Here is a 10,553-nt window from a genome sequence, read left to right as displayed (position 1 = left end):
CCCGCCCACAAGCGAGGCCCCGCCCCTAAACCCCGCCCCCCGCGCTCCGGGGAAGCACAGCGTTGCGGCTCCACCCCTACTCTCGAGAGAATCCCGCCCCCAAAAGAGAGACCCACCCTTAACTACGCCCCACCGTAGAAGCCCCGCCCCTCAGAGCATCCGGGGTATACGCGATTTAATACATTTCTCCCCAAGCCTCACCTTCCCCCCAAATCCCGGAAGCCTAAAAGAGAGCGAATCCCCATCGCTGTTTCAGTCTTTTCCCAAGGAAATAACCAATTAGAAAGGAGCCTATTTTACTTAGCCGCGCCCCTCTCGGGAGGCTCTCGTCGCTCGCTGATGACGCATACGCCCTTGCCATTTGATAACGAGTCCTCCCGCGTGACTTCGTTCCAGCCAATCATTAGTCCGGCTCCAAGCCAGCCTTCCCGCCTTTGGGAAATAATCCGAGTGCGGAAGTCTGGAACAAGGGAGCTGCCGCGCGGAGCCCAGCAGCTTCCTTCTTCGACCCCGGGTGTTGTGCCGAGGTAATCCCTCAAATCCCTGTCTTTGTCGGGCCAGGGAGAATATTAAACCCTGGAAAGCTCGTCCCACCTCACCTCCTTTCCCATTACATAGGTGAAGAAAAGGGCGGCGTGGCAGTGGCTTACCTATGGTACTAAGTACAGAGCCTCCGACCCCCGTGCAGCCGTGTCGGGACCAGGGTTGAGGTACTCCCCTCGGGTTCAGAATTTAAGGGGGCTCCAAAACACTCGGTAATCAAGATAAATATAATACTGCAACGTTTTAAAAGGTCAAAATTAATGCAACAAATCTATGACCAAAATATTTTTTAAAATAAGAACAGGACCCGTAGTCACAGCTGACCCAATAAACCTAATCCCTCTTCCTTTTCCCCATGGGCCTTCTTGTCAAACATTACTTCCTTGGAGAAGCCTTTTCTCTGACCCGTCCCCTCCCAAGTTCCAAGGAGTTAAAGCTTCTCATTCCACAGCATCCGACCTTTCCGCATCATGACTTACTACACTGTCGTTTTTAATGAGATTTTAAATTCAAGAATAACATACAGAAAAGTGCACAAATCATAAGTGTACCACTTGACAATATATCACAAGGTAACCATATAACCACCACCCAGATCAAGAAATAAAGCATGGCCAATATCCCAGTAGTCCTCTGTGCCCTTACTGTTCACTTCCCCTCTCGCCCACTGGTAAGTAAATACTGTAGTGCTTTCTAATAGGTCCAGTGTTTTATGCCTGTCCCACTAGACCAGGAGTAGGCAAACATATAGATTGCAGGCCAAATACTGTCCACCAACATGTTTTGAATGACCAACAAGAATGGCTTTTACTGTTTTTGGTTTTTTGAAGGTTTTGGGGTTTTTGGTTTTGGTTTTGGTTTTTGAGACAGGGTCCCACTCTGTCACCCAGGCTGGAGTGCAGTGGTGCCATCTCGGCTCACTGCAACCTCTGCTTCCTGGCTCAAGCAAGCCTCAGGCCTCAGCTTCCGGAGTAGCTGGGACCACAGGTGCCTGCCACCACGCCTGGTTCATTTTTGAATTTTTTGTGAAAAATGGGATTTTGCCATGTCGCCCAGGCTGGTCTCGAACTCCTGAGCTCAAAGTGATCCTCCCACCTCGGCCTTGCAAAGTGCCAGGATTACAGGAGTGAGCCACTGCACCCAGCTGGTTTTTACATTTTTAATGGTAAAAAATAAAATCGTGTGACATGTAAAAATTACATGAAATTCAGACTTCGGTTTGAATAAAACTTTTTATTGGAAGACATCCATGCTTCTTTACATATTGTCTATGGCTATATTTGTGCTTTGACGGCACAATTGAGTAGTTGTAACAGAGATCATATGGTTCGCAAAGCCCCAGATATTTACTATCTGGTCCTTTACAGAGTTTGACCACCCCTGCACTAGACTATAACTCCACGAAGATGGGGACCCAATCTCATTAGCTCTTACATCCCCAGGGCTTCACACACTGGCTGGCACATAATAGAAATTCATACAATCGAAAAGTGTATGTAGGGCTCCCCATCTAGAGGCAGTATATCTGGTGGTGAAGAGGATGGATTCTACAGTCAGACAACACTGGGTTTGAATCCCTCTTCCTCCACTTACTAGCTATATAACGTTGAGAAATTTAATCTCTCCAGGACTTTTTTTCACCATCTGTAACATTCGGGGGAAATATGAACAGCGGCAATTTGTTGTAGACATTAAAATCAGGTGATGTAGCTAAAGACAACTTCCATAAATGCTAGATAAACATTAGCTATTATCATCGTCAGCCATATGTATTATGACCGTCTCCCATATGTCTCTATAGATTAGACTTTAGGCCTCTGCAGAGACCTGGATATACTTCATTCACTCCTGTCACCTCCCTCACCTCTCAGGCCCCAGAAATTCCCAGCCCACATCCTAAGCGAAACAGAAAATGGAGCCTCAAAGCAATCGAGTGACTTGTTCCCAGGATACCCATGGTACAGCCAGATCTGGCACCAGGGCCTGCAGCTGCTGCCCATACCCCAGTCAAGTCCAGATCAATAACGGTGAGTCATTGGTTATGTATTTGGATGGTTTTCATTATGAGCCAGGACTGTGCAACTGGGGCCTTTTCTGCCACTGCATTTCTCAGATGGAGAATTAGCAGTTTGATTAATTACACCCCTAGACCTCAAGGCCATTTCTAAGCTGCTAATGCATTTCCAAGGAGCAGCAATAACATATAGCAAAGCGGCGGGCTGGGGAGCCGCCAAGCCTGCCTCGTGCCAAGAGGGCTGCCTGGATCCAAAATTCCAGTCTATCAGTCAGCCTTCTAGCAGGGAACAGATGGCACACTCAAAAGGGGTGATTGAGGACAGTTTAATGAAGGAATTTGTATACAAAGGTGTGAGCAGGGTGAAGGGAATGGAGAAGCACCCCAGGCTAGCAACAGCTGGAAGCCACTACTACCACAAGCCTGGAGGGAGCTGTTTCAGACTGTTTAGGAACTAGTGAGAGCCTGTAGCTATGGAAAAGGGCGTCTAAAGGAGCTGCGGTCTTTGGTAAAGGAAGGTGTGGTGGAGATGCGTGGGGAGTGCACCTAAAGGAATCAGTGGCTTCTCTGCAGCTGCCTAAGGCCACACCAAGAGGGGCTCTCCAACGGAACAGGGCTCAGGGAATGCCTGTGTCTGTAGCCACACCCCTCTGCCCATCCCACAGGCTCCCATTTGCCGGCAGTTTGTCTCCTTATCAGCAGGGTCAGCACGCCTTTCACCCCATCCAAGGCCACTGAAAAACGAGGCAATTACGTGCTCAGAGAATGACTTGCATGTTCTCGACTGGGTTGACTTGGCAATGTCTGGAGACATTTTTGATTGTCACAACTTGAGCTCCCAGCATCTAGTAGGTAGAAAGCAGTGATGCTGCTAAACATCCTATAATGCACAGGACAGCCCCCAACAACACAGAATTGGCCAGATAAAATGTCAGTAGTGACCGGGCACGGTGGCTCATGCCTATAATCCTAACACTTTGGGAGGTCGAGGTGGGCAGATTGCCTGAGCTCAGGAGTTCGAGACCAGCTTGGGCAACATGGTGAAACTCCGTCTCTACTAAAATAACAAAAAATTAGCCGGGCATGGCGGCAGGCACCTGTAGTCCCAGCTACTTGGGAGGCTGAGAATCGCTTGAACCCGGGAGGCAGAAGTTGCGGTGAACTGAGATCGCGCCACTGCACTCCAGCCTGTACAACATAACAAGACTTCGTCTCCATTAAAAAAAAAAAAAAACAGGTCAATGGTGCTGAGGTGAGAGACCCTGTTTTCAACTAATGAGTCTGGCCTCCTTCTCTGTCTCTCTGTCAGCCTCTACCTGGGCACTTCCTGGCACCCTCCCAGTCCAGCCCCCAGCTGGGGCAGCTCCTGGCCCTCTCAATACTACCCACTGTAGGCTGAATCTCAGTGGTGTCCCCCAGCACCTTGGCCTCTTCCTCTGCCTGGCATTGGCGGTTCTCTTATATTCCCATCTCATTCCCAGGCTGCAGACCATCCTTCCACAGCCCCGCCCAGCTCTGACTTCAGGCTCTTCTGTCTGCACCCCACCCTCCTCCCATTCCTCTCTGAGGCCATCTGTCCTCCAGACCCTGTTCCCAGAACCCCCTCCAACCCCAGCCCCCTCCTACAAATTCTTCTCTCTCCCAGTGGATGATCCCCAGGTTCACCACTTCTAAACATCACAGAACAAAGCAAACTGTTTGAACTAGCCAAGGTCACATTCAAAGCTATTTATTCTTTTTTTTTTTTTTTTTTTTTGAGATGCAGTCTCGCTCTGTCACCCAGGCTGGAGTGCAATGGTGCAGTCTTGGCTCACCGCAACCTCCACCTCCCAGGTTCAAGCGATTCTCCTGCCTCAGCCTCCCCAGTAGCTGGGACTACAGGTGCCCGCCACCACACCCAGCTAAATTTTTGTATTTTTAGTAGACACAAGGTTTCACCGTATTGGCCAGGCTGGTTTCGAACTCCTGACCTCGTGATCCGCCCGCCTCGGCCTCCCAAAGTGCTGGGATTACAGGTGTGAGCCACCTCCCCCAGCCTGCTATTTATACTCTTTCCCCGACTCTGTCCCTGAGGAACCTTCTCCCCTCACTTCCCCTGGAGTTCCCTCCCCACAAAACACACTCACTTTTATCTCACTGATACTGCGGCCTGGGGAACTGCTGAGCCAGTACCTTGCATAGGTTCCTTTGGCTGAGGATCGAGGAAGGCCTGCCAAAAGCAAGCTCACCCTGAGGTCCCCAGGGAGAGGGCACCTTGGTGCACGAAGCCTGAAGGAAACAGTGGCCAAGGCCGTGTGGGGCTGTCCCAATGCCAAGGAGGTCCCAGCCGAGGGAACTGACCCTGATCTCTGTGCCCCCTGCTGTCTCCCAGGTGGCCCCTGCACAGTATCCCTCCTCACTCACCTTGTCACCTCCCCTTAGTCCTACCAAGGATAGAGCAGGGGGAAGGACCCAGCTCTTTAGTCCTGAGATGAAGTTGCTGAGGTCCCGACTGACCAGAATGCACAGCCACCATTACCACCTCCCCTAGACACCCCTCAAAACCCAGAAAAGCATGCAAGGCAAGTGGACCCCGGACCCCAGGCCTGAGCTCCCCTGACCCCCTGCCTGCCTGGTGCCTCCACTCTCCAGGTCCGCCACCAGCCACTGAGCCACACCGCCTGGGCCAACAGCAGCAGGAGGGCCAGAGAGGGACGGGGTGGCTGCACTGGCCCGGCCTCATTGTAGCCCCACGAGCTCAGTGATAGGTGGGGCCTGCACCATGAATTCCTCATAGCAACGGAGAAACAGCCGGAAGCGAGCCAGGTACGAGTCCTCGTTGTACGGTAGCTGCTTCTCACGGAGGAACTGGGACACCACGGGCTTCACCTGGTGGAAAATGGGCAGGAGAGGGGCCTATGAGCTGGGGCTGTGGGCAGGCCCATCGTCCTATGGTGGGTGGCAGGGGGCATCATCTTCCCACCCGCAGCTCCTATCGGCCTTGTTCCAAGATTCTCCGGAGGAGTAGAACGCCTTAAGTCAGAGAATTCTTGTCCCCAACCCAGCAGAAGAAAGGAGTGGCTTCTCTCCAACATCCAGGGATCCTGACTGCGTGACAGCCCTCCTTGGCACAGGGGGATAAAAACCAGAGCTCCCTTTTACCAAGCCCCTACAGGCGCCCGCCACCTCGCCCAGCTAGTTTTTATGTATTTTTTAGTAGAGACGGGGTTTCACCGTGTTCGCCAGGATGGTCTTGATCTCCTGACCTCATGATCCGCCCATCTCGTCCTCCCAAAGTGCTGGGATTACAGGCTTGAGCCACCGCGCCCAGCCCCAAATCTATAATTATTTTCAAAATAAAAAGCTTTTTACAAAAGTATATTTTTGTACTGCAAATCTGAGTTTTCCCTCCAAATAAATATTAAAGATTAAAAAAATAAGAAGTCGGCCGGGCGCAGTGGCTCAAGCCTGTAATCCCAGCACTTTGGGAGGCCGAGACGGGCGGATCACGAGGTCAGGAGATCAAGACCATCCTGGCTAACCTGGTGAAACCCCGTCTCTACTAAAAAAAATACAAAAATCTAGCCGGGCGAGGTGGCGGGCGCCTGTAGTCCCAGCTACTCGGGAGTCTCGAGGCAGGAGAATGGCGTGAACCCGGGAGGCGGAGCTTGCAGTGAGCTGAGATCCGGCCACTGCACTCCAGCCTGGGCGGCAGAGCGAGACTCCGCCTCAAAAAAAAAAAAAAAAAAAAAAAAAAATGTCGTAGTTGAACTTAGGCAACTGTAAAGGTAAACTGAGGCTGGAGCCAAACCGGGAACAAAGACACAAGGCAGGCCGGGCGCGGTGGCTCAAGCCTGTAATCCCAGCACTTTGGGAGGCCGAGGCGGGCGGATCACGAGGTCAGGAGATCGAGACCATCCTGGCTAACAGGGTGAAACCCCGTCTCTACTAAAAAAAATACAAAAAACTAGCCGGGCGAGGTGGCGGGCGCCTGTAGTCCCAGCTACTCGGGAGGCTGAGGCAGGAGAATGACCGGAACCCGGGAGGCGGAGCTTGCAGTGAGCTGAGATCCGGCCACTGCACTCCAGCCTGGGCGACAGAGCGAGACTCGTCTCAAAAAAAAAAAAAAAAAAAAAAAAAAAAAAAAAAAAAAAAAAAAGACACAAGGCAAATGGCAGTGAGAATAGCCTTTTATTAGGACTAGCGGGCGAGGTTCCTCGGTCCAAAGGCGTGGGCGCTGAGGGAGGAGGGTAGGGGCTTCTTATAGCCCGAGAGGTAGGGAAGCTGGTTGTGCAAACAGGGCCTGGGGGGGTCTTGAAACTATTAGGGCAGGAGTTGAGTAAGGGTCATGAGGAAGGGGTCTTTGGAAACTGTCAACCAAAACTGCTGTTTACGAACTTGTGGAATGCAAGTGAGCTGCAGGTCATGGGGGAGTGTGGTTGCCCAGCCAGAACTCTGACGCATGTAAGTCTGCCGGTGTGCACAAGGGTGAAGGGAGTCTTTAACATAAGGCCTGCTACGCCGGGTAACGCCGCCATGTTGGGTCTAGATTCCTGCCTAACAGCAACAACCCTCGAGGTTTGCGTGGAAACAGGCAGAGAGAAGGTTGGAGAGACAGCTCAGAGGGTAATGACCACACTGAACTTCCGTGAGAAGAGAACGTTCCAGGATCACGACTTAGGTGGGGGGAGGGCGGTTCCTGACCCTGTTTCCACCCCCACAAGAGCCCCAAAGGAAGCCGATGGCATTCCCCTATGAGGCGCCCCTCCCCCAGGGCAGAGCTCCGGTCCAGCAGCTGTGGTTCCACCCCTGCAGCCCGAAGCCGACTTCACAAGGAGGATTTGAAGAGGAGACCCTGGAGCTTAGGAACTGGCAAGGTCTGTTCCCTCCCACTCAGGGGAGCATCTTGGATTGTGAGTGACATGCAGGAGAGTCCCTAAAGCCGTCTGATTTCAGGAGTTAATCTTTCCCAAGCTTCGGGGCTTAAATTACGGGGGCCTGCCCAGCCCACACTGCCCCCCACCTTCCCGTGGCCATCTGAGCACAGCACAGTGCCCCTCATTGGCAGTCCCCGAGAACACGCCCGGCAGTCCCCATGGTGATCCAGGACAGGGCTGGGCAGGCACTCTCGCTGGGGAAGGCCAGGGTTATCAGTGGCAGGAGAGAAGGTCAGCCTTAGGCTACCCGGAGGGATAGAACTTTCCTATGTGGAACACAAATGGGTCTTCGGAGGTTGGATACTTTAGGAGAGAAACAACAGCCTGGACTGGAAGCCTCCGCCTCCAACCTGTGTGCCCCTCCCCCAGATCCGATGGCCTAGCCTGGAGCTGATAAACCCTGAGACAAGCCCAGCAAAAGCTGGGCGCCCAGGAGAGCCAATGATACTCAGTTAATGCTTGAGGCTGCAGCATTTGCCAAACACCAAAAGGAGCCCAGGGCCTATGGCTGCATTATTCTGCAGTGATGATGTCTCCTGAGCGTCAAGGTTTGGGAAAAGCACAGAAACTCCACAAGGAAGGATCCTAACAGAGAAGGCACCAAGACATGGGAGGAGAGTCAGAGATCCAGGAAGGTTCCCGGGGCATCCTCTGAGGTCCCAGGCAGCAAGAACGTGTCCTCTGCGCCCGGCAGAGGCCCAGAGGACACAGCATCTAACCCCCCAACATATACACAGCCCCATTGAGATTTGCAACCTGGCAGTTAAACAAACAAACAAGAGGACACAGCATCTAACCCCCCAACATATACACAGCCCCATTGAGATTTGCAACCTGGCAGTTAAACAAACAAACAAACATGACAGGCCAGGCGCAGTGGCTCACGCCTGTAATCCCAGCACTTAGGGAGGCTGAGGCAGGTGGCTCACCTGAGGTCAGGAGTTCAAGACCAGCCTGGTCAACATAGTGAAATCCTGTCTCTACAAAAATACAAAAAAAAAAAAAAAAATTAGCTGGACATGATGGCGGGTGCCTATAATCCCAGCTACTAGGGAGGCTGAGGTGGGAGAATCACTTGAACCCTGGAGGTGGAGGTTGCAGTGAGCCGAGACCATGTCATTGCACTCCAGCCTGGGCAACAGAGCAAGACTCAGTCTCAAAAAAAAAAAAAAATGACAAATAAAGCAAACAACAACTGCTAACCCTTTCCTTGCAGCTGACCACGTCAACTCCAGAGAAAGAAAGTGAAGATCATACTGGTGGAGCGTGTCAGCACCAGGCCCTCTGTTAAGGTCTGCACTGTTTCGTTTAATTCACATGCTGGCCTCATGAGGGAGGTCATGTTATTTCTCCTGCTTATCAGGTGAGGAAACTGACACTTAGATGTTGAATTAAGTAACTTGCTCAAGGTCTGGGCAGCCAGTGGGGCTGGGATTCCAACCATGGCTTCAAAGGCTGGTCTTGAACTCCTGACCTCAGGTGATCCTCCCACCTCGGCCTCCCAAAGTGCTGGGAGTACAGGCATGAGCCCCAGACACTGCCACCCTGTGTGGCAGACAAGACCAGCACCCTCCAGCAGTGCACTTGCCTCACCAATGCCAGCCAGACTGGGGAGACAGGTACACCCCTTCCCCCACACTGGGAACTGGATCCTCCCCAGAGGGTAGCTGGAGGGCACCTGTGGGATGAAAAAATCAAGACGCATCTCACTCTCCCACGTAGGTTAGTCAGAGGCTTGAGTGATAAACAACTCTGGCCCTGTTCCTCAGCCCACTGCAGTCCACCAGACAGGGGTGATGACACGAGGCAGGAGCGAAGCCTTCCCTCCCCAGCTTCGAGGGGGCTGGCAGGCCTGAACCTGGTTCCCTGGACAACTGCAGGGTCATCTCAGCAAATACTGATGGAAGAATATTGCCAAGAGCTCAAGTCTGTGCCAGGAACTAAAGAGTCAAACAGGCACAGATGAAGTCACTGGGTTTACAGGGACAAGACAGCATTCACAAGCAGAATACAGCCCTGAGGCTACCGGGGTATCTCATGCGTGCTGGGTGTCGGTAGAGCACTCCAGTAGAGAAGCCCAGGAAGGCTTCTCAGAGGAGGTGTCCTTGGCCTCCTGCGTTCATTTGGCACACATGATAGCTACTGTGTGGGTGTAGCACTTTGGTGGGTATCAGATTCACCTGTAGAACTTGGTAAAAAACACAGTGGCCTGAGTCCTCTTCTCCAGCAAGCCTGGGTCTCCAGATCGTTCTGCTACACACCAAAGTTTGAGAAGCACCAGATCACCTCTGTGCAATAAATCCATAACAGCCAAGCAGTCCCAAAGCCTCAGTACCTGCTCCTCATTCTCAGCTGCCTCCAGGCTCCTGGTACTCAGTACAGCTTTTTTTTTTTTTTTTTTTTTTTGAGACACAGTCTCACTCTATCTCAGCCTCCCGAGTAACTAGGACTACAGGCGCCCGCCACCACGCCCGGCTAATTTTTTGTATTTTTAGTAGAGACGGAGTTTCATCATGTTAGCCAGGATGGTGTCGATCTCCTGACCTCATGATCTGCCCACCTCGGCCTCCCAAAGTGCTGGGATTATAGGCGTGAGCCACCACGCCTGGCCAATGTTTTGTTTCTTAAACTGAGTTCTAGTTAACCTTGAGTGTTCAGTTTGTAAAACTTCATCATGCTATACTGTTAGGGTAGATGCATTTTTCTGTCTAGGTGTTATATTTTAATTACAACAATTTTATATTTTCTTTTTTTTTTTTTTTTTTGAGACGGAGTCTCGCTCTGTCGCCCAGCCTGGAGTGCAGTGGCCGGATCCCAGCTCACTGCAAGCTCCGCCTACCGGGTTCACGCCATTCTCTTGCCTCAGCCTCCCGAGTAGCTGGGACTACAGGCGCCGCCACCTTGCCCGGCTAGTTTTTTGTATTTTTCAGTAGAGACGGGGTTTCACCAGGTTAGCCAGGATGGTCTTGATCTCCTGACCTCGTGATCCACCCATCTTGGCCTCCCAAAGTGCTGGGATTACAGGCTTGAGCCACCGCGCCTGGCCAACAATTTTATATTTTCAATTGGTAATCACTTTT

The 10,553-nt window shown here is 51.9% G+C and overlaps 1 long non-coding RNA gene across 2 annotated transcripts; it reads left to right on the top strand.

Annotated features, from left to right (window-relative positions):
- Positions 1-137: 137 nt before the first annotated feature.
- Positions 138-5,915, top strand: LOC103243071 (uncharacterized). 2 transcript variants are annotated; one of them, XR_500959.3, is made up of 4 exons: positions 138-527; positions 619-710; positions 2,415-2,570; positions 5,189-5,915. It is a non-coding gene; the product is annotated as an uncharacterized lncRNA (long non-coding RNA). The 2 variants fall into 2 exon arrangements; XR_500960.3 differs by lacking the exon at positions 619-710 and having other exon boundaries at positions 147-527.
- The last annotated feature ends 4,638 nt before the right edge of the window (positions 5,916-10,553 follow it).

This window comes from Chlorocebus sabaeus, chromosome 16 (genome assembly GCF_047675955.1).
Source record: "Chlorocebus sabaeus isolate Y175 chromosome 16, mChlSab1.0.hap1, whole genome shotgun sequence".
NCBI lineage: Eukaryota > Metazoa > Chordata > Mammalia > Primates > Cercopithecidae > Chlorocebus > Chlorocebus sabaeus.
The sequence above is the reverse complement of the archived record's forward strand: the minus strand, read 5'-3'. Positions and strand labels throughout refer to the sequence as shown.